Source organism: Taudactylus pleione, unplaced genomic scaffold, assembly GCF_031769625.1.
Source record: "Taudactylus pleione unplaced genomic scaffold, aTauple2 ptg001956l, whole genome shotgun sequence".
Taxonomy (NCBI): Eukaryota; Metazoa; Chordata; class Amphibia; order Anura; family Myobatrachidae; genus Taudactylus; species Taudactylus pleione.
Window position 1 is genome coordinate 2,455,495 of NW_028286352.1, and position 17,500 is coordinate 2,472,994.

Below are 17,500 nucleotides of genomic sequence, written 5' to 3' on the forward strand. Positions count from 1 at the left end.
ATAGTAGTGCCCCTTATACAGTATCCCCAGTAGTGGTCCCTCTTATACAGCCCCCAATTAGTTCCCCTTACTCAGTACCCCCAGTAGTGGCCCCCCAAATGCAGTGCCCCACGTAGTGTTCCCCCTTATGCAGTGCCCCCAGTAGCCGTCCCCACAATGCAGTGCGCCCAGTAGCATTATCCCCTTATGCAGTGCCCTTTATATGGTGCCCCCAGTAGTAGTCCCCCCCCTATGCAGTGCCCTTTTATATAGTGCCCCCAGCAGTAGTCCCCCCCATGCAGTTTTCCCAGTAGTGGTCCCCTTATGCAGGCACCCTGTAGTGATCCCCCCTATCTAGTGCCCCCTGTAGTGGTCCCCGCAGTGCCCCTAGCAGTAATCCCCTTATATAGTGCCCCCAGCAGTAGTGTACTCCCTTCCCATGCAGTGCCCCCAGTAGTGGTCCCCCTGATGCAGGCTCCCAGTAGTGACCCCCTCCTATCCAGTGGTCCCTGTAGTGGCCCTTCCTATTATTGCCCCCAGTAGTGGTCCCCCAAGTGCAGTGCCTCTAGTAATAGGCCCCTTTTAGAATGCCCCCAGTGGTAGACCCCCCCAAGTAGTAGTCCCCAGTAGAGTAGCCCCCCCCAGTAGAGGTCCTCCCAATGGCGCCCCCAGTAGCAGCCAACCCCTCCCCCGTTGTGCAGATATGTTAAAAAATAAATAAATATATATAAAAAATACTTACCTGATTCCACGCTGCTCCTGCTCCTGTCCGCGATGCCGCTCCCGCCCGCAAGTCCGCCCAGGCTGGCGCGCTCAGCATTATGGGACAGACGTCATGACGTCAGTCTCATTACCCACTGCAGGAGCCGGACGGAAGTGCGGCTCTTGCAGTGGGTGCTGCAGCAGTCAATGAGAGTCTATCTGACTCTCATTGGCTGCTGTTTAACACACGCATCGCCACCAGCGCTGGCGGCGATGCGTGTGTTATGCACAGCCTGAGCCCGCCTCCTAGCGCTATTGGGCAAGCGCTCAGGGGGAGGAAACGTCATGCAGCGCAGGACCGGCGCTGGAAGCCTAGCACCGGTCCTGTGCAAATGTGTAGCGCTGACCGCACTCATTGTGGTCGGCGCTATACTGGCTAACGCGGGCGGGCTGGCAGGTACCGTGGCCGGCGGCGCCCCCACCCGCCCCGCCGGTCCACCGGCGCCCAGGGCACGAACCCCGCTCGCCCTGCCCTAGTTACGCCACTGTACAAGACACTATATCCATCTATATTAGGGGTGAGCGGGTTCAGATTACTGAAATCCGAACCCCCCCGAGCCCCCCCGATCCGAGGCTGATCCGAGTCAGGCTCGACTTTTCCCGCCTGACTCGGATCTGAAATCGAGGCAAAACGTCATCATCCCTGCCGGTCTCGCGGGTTTTGGATTCTATATAAGGTACCCGCGTCGGCGCCATTTTCTCACTCGGCTGTGGACAGTGAAGAGGGAGGGTGGGAGTTAGGGCTGGCTGTATAGTGTAGTGTAGTGCAGTGTAGTGTTGTACTGTGCTGTGCTGCTGTTGTCCATAGGGGCTGTGTCCACTCCTCCAAAGTCCATAGGGGCTGGCTGTGTTGTGCTGTGCTACTGTTGTCCATAGGGGCTGTGTCCACTCCTCCAAAGTCCATAGGGGCTGGCTGTGTTGTGCTGTGCTGCTGTTGTCCATAGGGGCTGTGGGCCTGATTCAGAGCTGAACGCTCTGACCAGAGCGCTCACTCTGAATCAGGGCCCTCCTACCTTTTTTTGGAGCGTCCTCATGGACGCTCGCATAGCTGTGGGTTACCACCCACAGCTATAGCGAGCGTCCATGATGATGGTCACGATGGTCTTGACCATCGCGACCATCGGGCTTGCGACGGAGACCCTGTGGTAGGGTCTCGCTGCCGCAAGCCCTGGAGTGATTTTGGCTCTATCACTAGTGATGTCAGTGGGGCCGGCTTGAGACGGCAGGCGTTCCCATGGGAACGCCTCCGTCTGGCAGGCCCGCCCCCGGCCCGCCCCCTTTGGTGCGAGACCCGGAGCAATGGTGGGCCCGTTGCTCGCCGGGTCTCGCGCATGCGCACGATGGAGCTCCCTCCATCGTGCGCATGCGCAGTGGAGAACATCGACCCGCTTGCGAGCATCCTGCCGCTCGCGAGCGGGTCTGAATGACCCCCTGTGTCCACTGCTCCAAAGTCCATAGGGGCTGGCTGGACTGTGTTGTGCAGTCAGTTGTCCATAGGGGCTGTGTCCACTCCAAAGTCCTGTGCAGTGTCCCAGTCCTAAAGGGGTGCTGTAGTGTTGTTCAGGGGGTGCTCTGTCCATCAGGGGTGCTCCCCCCAAGTGCTGTGTTCTGTGAATTGTGTGCGCAGTAGCCGCACGTGCAACAACAAAGTAGTGCCAAGCGTGCGCCTGTGTCATAGGTAAAGGGCCGGCTGGCTTGACCGTTAAAGGGTGCTGTAACCCCCAAAGTGCACTCCAAACAAAATAAAAAATATATTTTCTGTGTTTGTGAATTGTGTGCACTCTGGCTGCACGTGCATCAACAAAGGAGCAGCACCAAGCGTGCGCCTGTGTCCCATAAGTAAAGGGCCAGCTGGCTCATTTCTTAAAGGGTGGTGTAACCCACAAAGTACACTAGTCTCCAAAAAAATAAAAAATTATTTTCTGTGTTTGTGTGCGCCTTAGCCGCACGTATATATCAATATAACATAAATGGAGGACCAAACTTTCTCCGATAAAAATAAAATAGGGAGAGATCAAGAACCACTTCCTCCTAGTGCTGAAGCTGCTGCCACTAGTCATGACATAGACGATAACATGCCATCAACGTCATCTGCCAAGGCCGATGCCCAATGTCATAGTAGAGGGCACATACAATAACAAATGACAAAGTTCAGGAAAATTACCTTAAAAAAAACATTTAAATCATCTGAGAAGAAACGTAAACTTGCCAATATGCCATTTACGACACGGAGTGGCAAGGAACGGCTAAGGTCTTTCCTTATGTTCATGACTAGTGGTTCAGCTTCACATGACGATGGAAGCCCTCCTCCCGCTAAAAAAATCAAATGAGTTAAGCTGGCAAAAGCACAGCGAAGAACTGTGCGTTCTAAGAAGATATCACAAATCCCCAAGGAGAATCCAAGTGTGGTGGCGGTTGCGATGCCTGGCCTTCCCAGCACTGGACGGGAAGGGGTGGCTCTTTCCATCATTTGCACGCCCCCTGCAAGTGCTGAAAGGAGCACCCACAGTCCACTTGCTGATATGCAAATTGAAGATGTCACTGTTGAAGTACAACAGGATGAGGATACTGGTGTAGCTGGCACTGAGGAGGAAGTTGGCGAGGAGGATTCTGATGGTGATGTGGTTTGTTCAAATCAGGCTCCGGGGGAGACAGTTGTTGTCCGTGGGATGAAAAAGCCCATCACGGTCATGCCTGGGCAGAAGACCAAACATTCCACCTCTTTGGTCTGGCAATATTTCTATCCAAATCCGGACAACAACTGTTTTGCCATATGTACCATATGTAAGGGTGAAATAAGTAGGGGTAGGGACGTTAACCACCTAGGAACATCCTCCCTTATACGGCACCTGCAGTGCGTTCATAAAAAGTTACTGTCAAGTTGAGAAACTTTGGCTAAGAACGTAAGCAGTCCAGGGACACCTAAATCCCGTTGTCCTGTTGTATCCAAGTGCCTGCAAACCACACCGTCAACTCCCTCCTTAGTCAGGATCGGAAGTAGTCCTGCAGGCCATGTCACTGGCATGACTGACTCTCCTATCCGGGATTCCTCCGGAGGATCCTGCATTGCTACGCCTACTGCTGCCGCTGCTGCTGTTGCTGCTGGGAGTCGTTCATCATCCCAGAGAGGAAGTAGGAACACCACTACTTTTACTAAACAATTGACCCTCCAACAGTCCTTAGCGAGGAGGATGAAGTACGACAGCAGTCATCATAAAGCAAAACGAATAACTGAGACTGCTATGTTGGTGTTAGATGTGCGTCCGGTATCCGCCATTAGTGCAGTGGGATTTAGACAATTGATGGAGGTAGTGTGTCCCCGGTTCCAAATCCCGTCTAGATTCCACTTCACTAGGCAGGTGATACCGAGACTGTACAGAAACATCAGAAAAAGTGTCCTCAGTGTCCTAAAAAATGCAGTTGTACCCAATGTCCACTTAACCACGGACATGTGGACAAGTGGAACAGGGCAGACTAAGGACTATATGACTGTGACAGCCCACTGGGTAGATGTATTACCTTACGCAGCAACAACAGCAGCGTCACCAGTAGCAACATCTCAGAAACGCCAGCTCGTTCCAAGGCAGGCTACGCTGTGTATCACCAGTTTCAGTAAGAGGCACACTGCCGACAACCTCTTAGAGAAACTGAGGGAAATCATCGCCCAGTGGCTTACCCCAATTAGATTCTCCTGGGGATTTCTGATATCTGACAACGCCACCAATATTGTGCGGGTATTACATCTGGGCAAATTCCAGCACGTCCCATGTTTTGCTCACACAATAAACTTGGTGGTGCAGAATTTTCTGAAAAGCGACAGGGGCGTGCAGGAGACGCTTTGGGTGGGCCGAAAAATTTCTGGCGACTGCATGCCGAAGACTGGAGCACCAGAAAACACTCTTGAACCTGCCCCGCCATCACCTGAAGCAAGAGGTTGTGACGCAGTGGAACTCAACCCTCTATATGCTGCAGAGGATGGAGGAGCAGCAAAAGGCCATTCAAGCCTATACATCCACCTATGACATAGGCAAAGGAGGGGGTATGCACCTGACTCAAGCGCAGTGGAGAATGATTTCCGTGTTGTGCAAGGTTCTCCAGCCCTTCGAACTTGCCACATGTGAAGTCAGTTCAGACACTGCCAGCTTGAGTCAGGTCATTCCCCTCATCAGGCTTTTGCAGAAGCAGCTGGAGAAAGTGAAGGAGGAGCTAAGACGGAGCGATTCCGCTCGTCATGTGGGACTTGTGGATGAAGCCCTTCATTCGCTTTGCCAGGATTCCAGGGTGGTCAATCTGTTGAAATCAGACCACTACATTTTGGCCACCGTGCTCGATCCTAGGTTTAAAGCCTATGTGGTGGCTCTCTTTCCGGCCGACACAAGCCTGCAGAGGTGCAAAGACCTGCTGGTGAAAACACTGTCAGCTGAAGCGGAACATGACACATCAACAGCTCCTTCATTTTCTCCCACAACTGGGGCTGAAAGGAAAAAACTTAGGTATCCTAAGCAACCCACTTGCGGTGATGCAGGGCAGGCAGGACCAAGTTTGGACATCTGGTCCGGACTGGCAACAATTTGTGACATGTCTACTGTCACTGCATATGATACTGTCACCATTGACAGAATGGTGGAGGATTACATTGGTGACAGCATCCAAGTAGGCATGTCAGACAGTCCGTACCTGTACTGGCAGGAAAAAGAGGCAATTTGGAGGCCCATGTACAAACTGGCTTTATTTTACCTGAGTTGCCCCCCCTCCAGTGTGTACTCCGAAAGAGTGTTTAGTGCAGCCGGGAACCTTGTCAGCGAAAGGCGTAGGAGGTTGCTTCCACAAAATGTGGAGAAGATGATGTTCATAAAAATGAATTATCAACTCTTCCAGGGAGACCAGTCTCCAGAACGTACAGAGGGACCTGTGGTGGTGGATTCCAGCGCTGACGAGTTAATGCTCTGTGAGGATGAGGATGTACACAACACTGAAGAGGGTGAGGAATCAGTGGATGAGGAGGATGAGGACGACATATTGCCTCCGTAGAGCCAGTTTGTGCAGGGACATATTAATTGCCAGCTTGTTTTGTGGGGGCCCAAACGAACCAATCATTTCAGCCACAGTCGTGTGGCAGACCCTGGCGCTGAAATGATTGGTTTGTTAAAGTGTGCATGTCCTGTTTATACAACATAAGGGTGGGTGGGAGGGCCCAAGGACACTTCCATCTTGCACCTCTTTTTTTTCTTTGCATTATATACTGTTTGGGGCCTAGTTTTTCAAACTGCCTTCCTGTCTGCCACTGCAGTGTCACTCCTAGATGGGCCACGTGTTTGTGCCGCCCTCTCGTATCTCTTAGCATAGTCATCCAGCTACCTCGGTGCAACCTTTTGGACATAAAAACACTATTGTGAGGTGTGAGGTGTTCAGAATAGACTGGAAATGAGTGGAAATTGAGGTTAATAATCGCATAGGAGCAGAAAAACCCACAAATTCTGTGATTTTAGCTGTTTTTATGCTTTTTAAAAAAAAAATACAGATCCAAAACACAAAACCCAGAACCCAAAACACGGAAGGGTGGTTTTGGCAAAACCAATCCAGATCCAAAACACGAAGAAAGATCCAGATCCAAACCAAAACACAAAACACGAAAAGTGCCCGGTGCATACCCCTAATATTTTATATTTGTATATATCTATACAAGACACTATATCCAATTCTATATATATTTATATATCTATACAACACACTATATCCATCTCTCTCTATATTATAAGGGCACAGTCGTGCCCTTATATTAAGGCTGTGTGTAAAAAACTTAAATTGTCCCATAGAGAATTCCAGGGGGGGGGGGCATGGTGTTTTAGGGGCTACACCTCAAAAGCTATTGGAGTTACTGAGCTGAAATTTGGCACGGGCGGGTAGAATTGTCGCTCGGTGCTGCATTCCAAATTTCAGGGCATAAACATAAAATAATCATAGGTTTTGTGACTTTTCAGATCATGTCTAAGCAGCCTTAATGGGACATGTGAAACCGTAAGGTTTTTTGTCTATGGAATATATATATATATCTATACAAGAAACTATATCCATCTATAAATATATAAATATATCTTGTATAGATATATAAATATTTATATATCTATACAAGACACTATATCCAAACGGAAGTCTCTTTATCAGACGTTCTTTTTAAATCACTTTGATGTGGTAATAAATGGAGTTTTTGTATAAAGATAAATAAGTGTGAGATTGATAATATTTGCAGTCATGGCGGACAGCCCAGGACATAAACAGGATTGAGCACCTGCCAAGTTTACATTTACTAAGGAGTGCAGAGTTTTTCTAGTGGATATATATATATACTGTGTGTAATATATATACAGTATATGTGTGTGTATATATATATATATGTATATATATATATATATATATATAAATATAAGCAAAGTAAACGCGGCACTCAGGTTTCATAAGACTCGTTACACCAAATTTGCTGGGGTCAACGTTTCAATGTTTGTGCATTTTCGGCATTTGGTGTTACGAGTCTTATTGAAACACCTGAGTGCCGCGTTTACTTTGCTTGTTTATTATATCATGTTATCATGCTCATGCTGGCAATGGGGTACAGTTACTTTGATTAACAGGGAGTTAATATATATATATATATATATATATATAGATTGTGATAGAAGCTATGGAGAAGCTAGGGATGGCGTGTATTTGTGTCCCAGATTCCTGTAATATGTGTTTTAATCCCCAGGAAGAGTCTGTTTTACAAACAGATCTGAGTGTTGGCTTTTAATAAAAGCTGGAGAATGGGTCCTGGGGGTGTAGGTGTGAGAGAGAAGGGAGGGCTCCATCCACAGGGCCACTTCAGGTGTTGGGCTTTTCAGCCTGAGACCAGGCTAATTACTGATTACACCTGGAAGTGGCTCATAAGAGCTGTGTAGAGTTTTGATGCAGTGTCTCACATACCCTGGGGAGAACAGACATTGAGGTTTTGTTCTGAGACACTGTAACATTGGTATGTACTATGTTTGTGGTAAGGCAGTAGGCCCTGCCACATGTAGAGAGGGAGTTACCTGTCTAGTTAGAACCCAGATGGGCTAGGGTTTATTTTTATGTGTTTGTTTGTTTGATCATTGGTGTCACACAATAAAAAACTGGTGCCGACCAGCTTGCACAAAAACCCACGACTACTGCTGTTTCCTGGCTATTGTGTGTAAGGAGGCGTCCATCTACCCCAGGAGAGGTGGGAACTAAATACTGAGGTGGGAAGTGTGGTTAAACCAGTTGATCATCTGTCTGATGTGGAGGACAGAAATGCGATCTTTGCAGTGGAGCAGTTAAATGACCCTACTCTGGTAAAAGCCGGGGAAAATGTAAAAGTGATTGGTGGAAAATCCATAGACCCTGATAGTCCATTGTCATATCCTCACATGGCAGTACGCCAGGATTTTTTGTACTGGAGACATCCAAGGGGATTACCTGACATTGCCAAGGAGACAGGGGAGGGGCAGTCCAGTCCCTATAATAATGTCATTGAGCCTAGGAAAAGAAAGCCAGAACAGATATACCATGTAAATGTTATAAAACCTTGGAAGGATAGAGCAGCTCTGTCAGCCGTCCCATCCACTCCAGTAAACCTAGGGCCTTTGGTTCCTGAAGTGGCAATAGCTAAAACCCTATCGACCGTTCAACAGCAGGAAGTTAAGGAATTTCTTATCAGAAATAGGGTTTTGTTCTCAGATGTACCGGGCAAAACCACAGTCATTAAACATGACATAATCACTGACCCAGGTGTTAAGATTAACCTAAAGCCCTATAGGTTACCAGAAGCCCAAAGAGAATCAGTGTCTAAAGAAATTAAAAAAATGTTGGAACTGGGTGTAATTGAAAAATCGCATAGTGAGTGGTCTAGCCCCATTTTGCTTATTCCAAAGCCTGACGGGAGTGTACGTTTCGGCAACGATTTCCGAAAATTGAACAGTGTGTCAAAGTTCAATGAATACCCAATGCCTAGGGCGGATGAACTAATTGAAAGACTAGGAACAGCAAGGTATTTAACCACTCTAGACTTAACCAAAGAGTTTTGGCAAGTGCCGTTAACTGAGAGTGCCAAAGAAAAGACAGTTTTTTCGACACTAGAAGGGTTGTTCCAATACAAGATGTTGCCCTTTGGGTTACGCGGGGCACCAGCTACCTTCCAAAGGATGATGGACAGAATTCTAAGACCCCATAGTCGGTAAGCTGCTGCTTGTCTAGGTGATGTAGTCATTCATAGTCCTGACTGGCAGTCTCATTTGCCCAGAGTACAAGCAGTGTTGGACTCCATCTATAGGGCAGGATTGACAGCCAGCTCAAAGAAATGTTGCCTAGGGATGGAAGAAGTAAAGTATCTTGGTTACACCATTGGCAGAGGTTTAATAAAGCCACAGCTTAATTACAAGGTGGTGCTTGGCTGTACAAAATTTCAAGTTCACAGTAGAACACAGGCCAGGAAGCCAGCTGGCCAATGCAGATGCTTTGTCAGGTGTCCATTGTCTGGGGGCTGTAGTTGTTCCGCCCACAGGTCAAAACAAAGGTGGGGGATATGTAATAGAAGCACTGGAGAAGTTAGGGATGGCGTGTATTTGTGTCCCAGATTCCTGTAAAAATGTGTTTTAATCCCCAGGAAGAGTCTGTTTTACAAACAGATCTGAGTGTTGGCTTTTTGGTAAAAGCTGGAGAATGGGTCCTGGGGGTGTGGGTGTGAAAGAGAAGGGAGGGCTCCATCCACAGGGCCACTTCAGGTGTTGGGCTTTTCAGCCTGAGACCAGGCTAATTACTGATTACACCTGGAAGTGGCTCATAAGAGCTGTGTAGAGTTTTGATGCAGTGTCTCACATACCCTGGGGAGAACAGACATTGAGGTTTTGTTCTGAGACACTGTGACATTGGTATGTACTATGTTTGTGGTAAGGCAGTAGGCCCTGCCACATGTAGAGAGGGAGTTACCTGTCTAGTTAGAGCCCAGATGGGCTAGGGTTTATTTTATGTTTTGTTTGTTTAATTATTGGTGTCACACAATAAAAACTGGTGCCGACCAGCTTGCACGAAAACCCACGACTACTGATGTTTCCTGGCTGCTGTGTGTAAGGAGGCATCTGTCTACCCCAGGAGAGGGACCCCTACCCCAATCATATCACAATATATATATATATATATATATATGTCTCCTTTGTGGTAGCTTTGTGGTGACTTATTTGCCTTGACAAAGGTCCTTGCAGGACCGAAACGTCGACCTATGCTATGTAATCTGTGAGTAATTGAAAGACTTTCTACTGATTGGTGAGTGCCCATCTATGTTTGCCTGTATATATATATATATATATATCTATATATATCTATATATCTATATATATTTATATATACACATACAGTGCATCCGGAAAGTCACTATGCACTCAGGACACTGCCAGGGCCCCCACTCTGCCAACACTGCCACACTGCGAACACTGACGGCATTTCCGCATTGAGGACACCGCCAGCACCCCGCACTGCCGACACTGCTGTCACAGTAAGTGCACTATTGGTGTATCCAACCCACACTGTATAACACACTGTATCCATGTTGGAACTTGGAAGCTGAACTGCCACATGTTAGTGCCGCCCACTGTGTTGCTTAGCTTAGTCAGCTAGCTAGCTGGATGCAACCTTTTGGCCTTAACTAGATGAATAAAATAATATTGTGAGGTGGTCAAAATTAATTGGAAATGACTGGAAATAAATGTTATTGAGGTTAATAATACTGTAGGAACAAAAACAGGCCCATTTTATGTGATTTTAGCTGTTTTTATGATATCTTAAGAAAAAAATCCAGAACCAAAACTGAAAAACAAAACACAGAGATAAGGTTTTGGCAAGACCAATCCAGGTCCAAAACCAGGGGAGATCTAGATCCAAAACCAAAACAAGAGGGTCGGCGCACATCTCTACTTAATATAAATATATATATTATACAGAAATGTGGAAAAAATCGCACACATCACCAGTGATTATCAAAAAGGTGCCAGATTGAAGCATAATAGTGTAGTACCCTCCATCCTCTATACTGGGGTATTGATATGGAGTACAACCAGCACACTGAATAAATGCAAAACATGTTTTAATAATGTCATACAAGAATCATGAAAAAACGGGGAACAAGCTATCCAAATGCGACAACAATCAAAAACTTATCTGGAGTCATATGTAGTGCATGGTGGAGCAAAGCTGAAACACCTTAGACCTCCATGGATATGAGTGAGCAGCACATGTCCCGACAGCTGTTTCATCGTCACCTTTTTCAAGGAACTGCTGTACTAATGAACAGCCCAAAGGTGGTCAAATACCCCTCAAATTAGATTAAACAAGCAAACAAAACACTCACCTGAGTGACACACATGATCACAATCCCATCAGTTACCAAAGATGGCGCACACAGCACTGATGGCCCCGGCAACCACGCCAGAAGTTCCGAGCTCCGCAGCCACTTCCGGCATGGTATGATAGAAGCTATGTTTGGTGACTGTGTTGCCTTTAAAAGCCATTAGTTGGCAGGTGAGCTGTAAACCAGGTAATATTTTTTCAGTTTAAACTCTGTGATAGAAGCTACCAGGTCTCCATAAGTATGACAGATAGTGTAGGACCTGCAGAGAAATGGGGTCCCGTGATGTGGGCTGCAGGCTTCAATGCATTGATCAATCCATTAACCAAAACCCCCTTATTTATTTGTTTATATATTATTGTGAGTGATTTAACAATGGTGAGTGCTGAGTTTTCTGTTTTTATTTATTTAAGCAATGTGGTCACAAGCCACTTTCACCCCATGCCTGGGAATGGCGAGTGCAGGTCTGCACCCCAAATCTGGGAGTGGTGAGTACAGTGGATTTCTGACTTAATATATAAATAAATATATATATATATTATTCCAGAAAAGACTGCACTCTAGTCCATACAAAATGACATCAGGGGGTGCTCCTCTAGAGGCTCAAAGGCCCATTTGTATACAGTCAAAAGAAAGAAAGCACTCAGCACTTGTTGTACAAAAAGTATAAATCAATTGGTTTAATCCATAACACACGGTCTGTCGACGTTTCGGTCCCTAAGGACCTTTGTCAAGACTCACCACCCAAGACAGTACAGCAACCAAGAAGCAAACTCACACTTTTATTCTGCTTTTGCAAATGAAATGGCTCTTTCTCTGGAACATTACTCAGAGCCCCAGCATTTTGAAAAGAGTCACCACAAAGAATTTCAAACAACTTTAAATCACTTCCTTGTAACAGCCTTTCTTCACATTCAGACTTGACACTCCAGTCCTGGATTGGCATCTCTCCAGCTTGATACTGACCCTTTGTAGCAGGCCTTCTCCCTTTAACATATTTCTTATTATTCCCATAGCAGCTTGCATTTGTTTTCAGTATATCGCACTTTGCCTTCAAAAGTATTTTCAATACAGCAAAACATTTTTCTTCATGTGGCACTACAATTACCAGCATGTACCAACATAGCACTTGTTCTTTATCAGCCTTTCAATGGGAACCTCTGCTCTCTCAGTACCACACCCTGACTTAATGAGGTCATAGGTTTGAGCATTTCATCAGAATAAGCCACACATTTTCCTTTAACCCTTCCAATTATGAAGCAGGAAAGTGCACATTTCTCTTCAGACAATATATATTGCATAGCTGGCAATTCATATACATTCGCATGTCATAATGGTTTTCCATACATAGGCAGACAATATTCCAGCAATATGTGTAACACTTATTTCTCTTCCTCTCCAAAGGACAAAAGCATTCCACCATGCAGGTGCAGTGAGTGTCCATATTTCCACTTAGCTGCATAATCCACTTTTTCGCAGATCTGTTGTGTAGACCTTTATGCTGTTGCTATAATCCAAATTTTGCGCAGATCCAGTTGCATAGATCTTTCTTGCATAGACCTTTATGCCCGCATTCTCCACCATGTTATGTTGTGGGGCAATTGGCTCGGTAGATGGGTGGATTGATGCAGTGTTTAGGTGCTTGAATGTGGGTCCACACACAGCTTCCATGGTAAAATCAAATAATTGGAGCTTTACTTGTCAGCAAGAATCAGAATGGAAAATGACAAACATCCTAGCCCCTATTTAGGGCATCTAACTCACTTCTTGACCCCTGACATCATTTGGGCAGCTAGTCTGCCAATAAAGTCGCTGCCTGCTTCTCTGCAGGTCTATCAACAGCTCCAGTCTGGCTTGGCTGCCACAACTATGCAATATACAGTCAGTCTTGGTGGCCTTCCCTATCTCCTATAGGTTTAGGCACTGGCTTCCTTAGCCAGCAGCTTAGCTGCTTTAATGTCCTTCAATTTACAGTCGTAGTTTTTGGTCCTCCCTGCCTCCTGCAGGTCTGGACTTAGGGCCCCTAGCCCCCAATGGCCTCCAGGCACACTGGAATGATTGTAGATTTGCCTCGTTAGCCCCTCACCTGAGCTCTCTCCACAAGGCAGCCCCTAGGTGTGGTAAAACTTAGTTTAACTACCCTGTGTGGGCAGATCCCTCTAGCCCCACACAGAATCTATAGCTCACCATCATCATCTCCGGTGATCCTGTCACAAAATATTTATATAAATGGATATAGTGTCTTGTAGAGATAAATAAATTTATATATACAGGTATATAGATGGATATAGTGTCTTGTATAGATATATAAATATATATAACTGGATACAGTGTCTTGTATAAATATATACACTACCGTTCAAAAGTTTGGGGTCACTTAGAAATTTCCTTATTTTTGAAGGAAAAGCATTGTTTTTTCAATGAAGATAACATTAAATTAATCAGAAATACACTCTATACATTGTTAATGTGGTAAATGACTACTAGCTGCAAACGTCTGGTTTTTAAAGGAATATCTACATAGGTGATTAGAAGCCCATTTCCATCAACCATCACTCCACTTTTATAATGGTACATTGTGCTTGCTCAGCGCATCAGAAGGCTAATGGATGACTAGAAAACCATTGAAAACCCTTGTGCAATTATGTTAGCACAGCTGAAAATGCGTTTGCTCATTAAAGAAGCTATAAAACTGGCCTTCCTTTGAGCTAGTTGAGTATCTGGAGCATCACATTTGTGGGTTCGATTATACTCTCCAAATGGCCAGAAAACAGTCTATTCTTGATCTTAGAAATAAAGGTTATTCCAGAAATTGCCAAGAAACTGGTGTGTACTACTCCCTTCAGAGAGCAGCACAAACAGGCTCTAACCAGAGTAGAAAGAGAAGTGGGAGGCCCCGGTGCACAACTGTGCAAGAAGACAAGTACATTAGAGTCTCTAGTTTGAGAAATAGACACCTCACAAGTCCTCAACTGGCAGCTTAATTAAATGGTACCCGCAAAATGCCAGTGTCAACGTCTACAGTAAAGAGGCGACTCCGGGATGCTGGCCTTCTAGGCAGATTCGCAAAGAAAAAGCCATATCTGAGACTGGACAATAAAAGGAAAAGATTAATATGGGCAAAAGAACACAGACATTGAACAGAGGAAGATTGGAAAAAATTGTTATGGACAGACAAATCAAAGTTTGAGGTGTTTGGATCACACAGAAGAACATTTGTGAGATGCACAACAAGTGAAAAGATGCTGGAAGAGTGCCTGACGCCATCTGTCAAGCATGGTGGAGGTAATGTGATGGTCTGGGGCTGCTTTGGTGCTGGTAAAGTAGGAGATTTGTACAAGGTAAAAGGGATTTTGAATAAGGAAGGCTGTCACTCCATTTTTCAATGCCAAGCCATATCCTGTGGACAGCGCTTGAATGGAGCCAATTTCCTCCTCCAACAGGACAATGACCCAAGGCACACCTCCAAATTATGCAAGGACTATTTAGGGAAGAAGCAGGCAGATGGTATTCTGTGTGTAATGGAGTGGCCAGTGCAGTCACCAGATCTCAACCCCATTGAGCTGTTGTGGGAGCAGCTTGAAATTTCTTCAGATTACCTCAACAAATTAACAGCTAGAATGCCAGAGTTCTGCAGTGCTGTAATTGTTGCAAAAGGAGCATTCTTTGACGAAAGCAAAGTTTGAAGGGCAAAATTATTATTTCAAATAAAGATCATTATTTCTAACCTTGCCAATGTCTTGACTATATGTTCAATTAATTTTGCAACTCATTTGATAAATAAAAGTCAGTTTTCATGTAAAACACAAAATTATCTGGGTGACCCCAAACTTTTGAACAGTAGTGTATATCTGTATAAGACACTATATCCATCTATTTATATGACAATATATCCATCTTTATATATTTATATATCTATACAAGATACTTTATTCATCTATATATGTATATCTTTCAAAATGTAAAATTGATAGTCGCATGAAAAAGAAAGAGCACTCTCTTCATTGTCCTGTCACATGATCCAATTTTATAGAAACTTTGGTGTGCCCTCACATTGTCCTCTAAAATACTACAGTACCATACAGAAGGTAATCCAGTCGTTATTGCTGCAAAACAGCACCACATACTGTATCATAATGTTCCCACCAAACATGATGATGTGCATTAACGCCAAACAACTCCACCTTCATCTCATCTGTCCTGAGGAAATCGTTTGAAGTCTAGTCTGTCATTCAGATTCATCTTTGGGAACCTAAGTCCTTCTGCAAAGGGACTATCTCCTCTCCTTCCATTAAATATACTTATACACTGTACTTTATGTAGTCAAAATGCTGACATTAAGAATGTTAACACCAGAATATCTACCTTGTTGTCAGAGGTCTGAAGATACCAGAATGTGGCTCTTTGGTTCTATGTGATTTTTCGGTAATCCTTCTTGAAAATATTGTCGCTGCATTTCATGTTCTCCATTAATAAGTTATATTTTATTTACTAAAGAATGACTGTTTGTACATAGCTATATCTTCTTTCCCAGGATACTGGGCTTTGCAGATGTTTTCTCCTCATCATTGCATTGTTACAAATCTGTATGCTCTATACCAGATTGCCATAGATTCCAATTGTTCTTTGATCAGATAGGGTGCACTTAGCAGCACCTTGCTCAAGTTGATATGAAAGTTGTAAAGGTAGACTAACTTTTTGAAATAATAATTTGGCATATTTTTGTTGAATAAGTACTGTCAAAGTGAAATGATATTCTGTTATTTGTCACATATTTTAGGACTTGGTGAGTACTAGATGATAATTATATACCAATATATAAAAAAATATATTTGAAAGATGGCTTACTGTCTTTTTAATATGACTGCATCCATGTACCTTTTTATTTGTATATACTAGCTGAAGTACCCGGCATTGCCCGGGTTTAATTCTTCATGGTATTAAGTTTTAAACATAGAAACATAGAATTTGACAGCAGATAAGAACCACTTGGCCCATCTAGTCTGCCCCATTTTTAAACATATTGGTACCTCAACCCTTATAGATCCTTACTTCTTCTGAAGGACATCCTTATGTCTATCCCATGCATGTTTAAATTGCTCTACTGTCTTAGCCTCTACCACCTCTAATGGGAGGCTATTCCACTTGTCCACTACCCTTTCTGTGAAGTAATTTTTCCTCAAATTTCCCCTGAACCTACCACCCTCCAGTTTCAGAACATGTCCTCTTGTTCTAATACTTCTCTTTCTTTGAAGAATGTCTCCTTCCTTTACCTTTACCATGTTAAAACCCTTTATATATTTGAACGTTTCTATCATGTCCCCCCCTTTCCCTTCTCTACTCCAAACTATACATATTAAGATCTTTTAGTCTTTCCTGGTACATTTTGTGGTGTAGACCTTGCACCATTTTAGTTGTCCTTCTTTGTACAGTCTCTAATGTATTAATATCCTTCTGGAGATATGGCCTCCAGAACTGAACACAGTATTCGAGATGAGGACGTACCAATGACCTATACAGTGGTATTATCACTTCTTTCTTTCTACTACTGATTCCTCTCCTTATGCAACCAAGCATCTGACTTGCCTTCCTCATTGCTTTGTTACAATGTTTGCTTGCCTTTAAGACACCTGAACTAATGACTCCTAGATCCCTTTCCTCTTCAGTAGTTTCCAGTATAGTGCAATTAATACTATAATTAGCCTTTGGATTTTTGAGACCCAAATGCATGATCTTACATTTTTTGGCATTAAACTGTAGATGCCACGTTCTTGACCATTCCTCTAGTCTACCTAGATCATCAATCATTTGTTTTACCCCTGTTGCATACCTTTGTGTCATCTGCAAAAAGGCATAGTTTCCCTTCAATACCATTTGCAATGTCACAAATAAAGATATTAAAAATCACTGGTCCAAGTACAGATCCCTGAGGTTCTCCACTGGTAACATTTCCCTCTTGAGACTGCACTCCGTTTACTACAACTCTCTGTTTCCTATCCTGCAGCCATGATCTTATCCATTTAACTATCTTTGTATCCAATCCCATGCTTTCCAGTTTATTTAACAGTTGCGATGTGGAACAGTGTCAAAAGCCTTACTAAAGTCTAGATAAGCTATATCTATGGTCCCCCCTTTATCTATTTCCTTAGTCACTCAGTCAAAAAAGGCAATAAGATTTGTTTGACATGACTTCCCCCCAGTAAATCCATGCTGTTTGGGATCCTGCAAATTGCTGGATTTGACATAATCTACAACTCTTTCTTTTAAGAGTGTTTCAATAAATTTCCCTACTACTGATGTAAGGCTCACTGGTCGGTAGTTGCTTGCCTCTTCCTTGCTTCCACTTTTGTGCAGTGCGACAACATT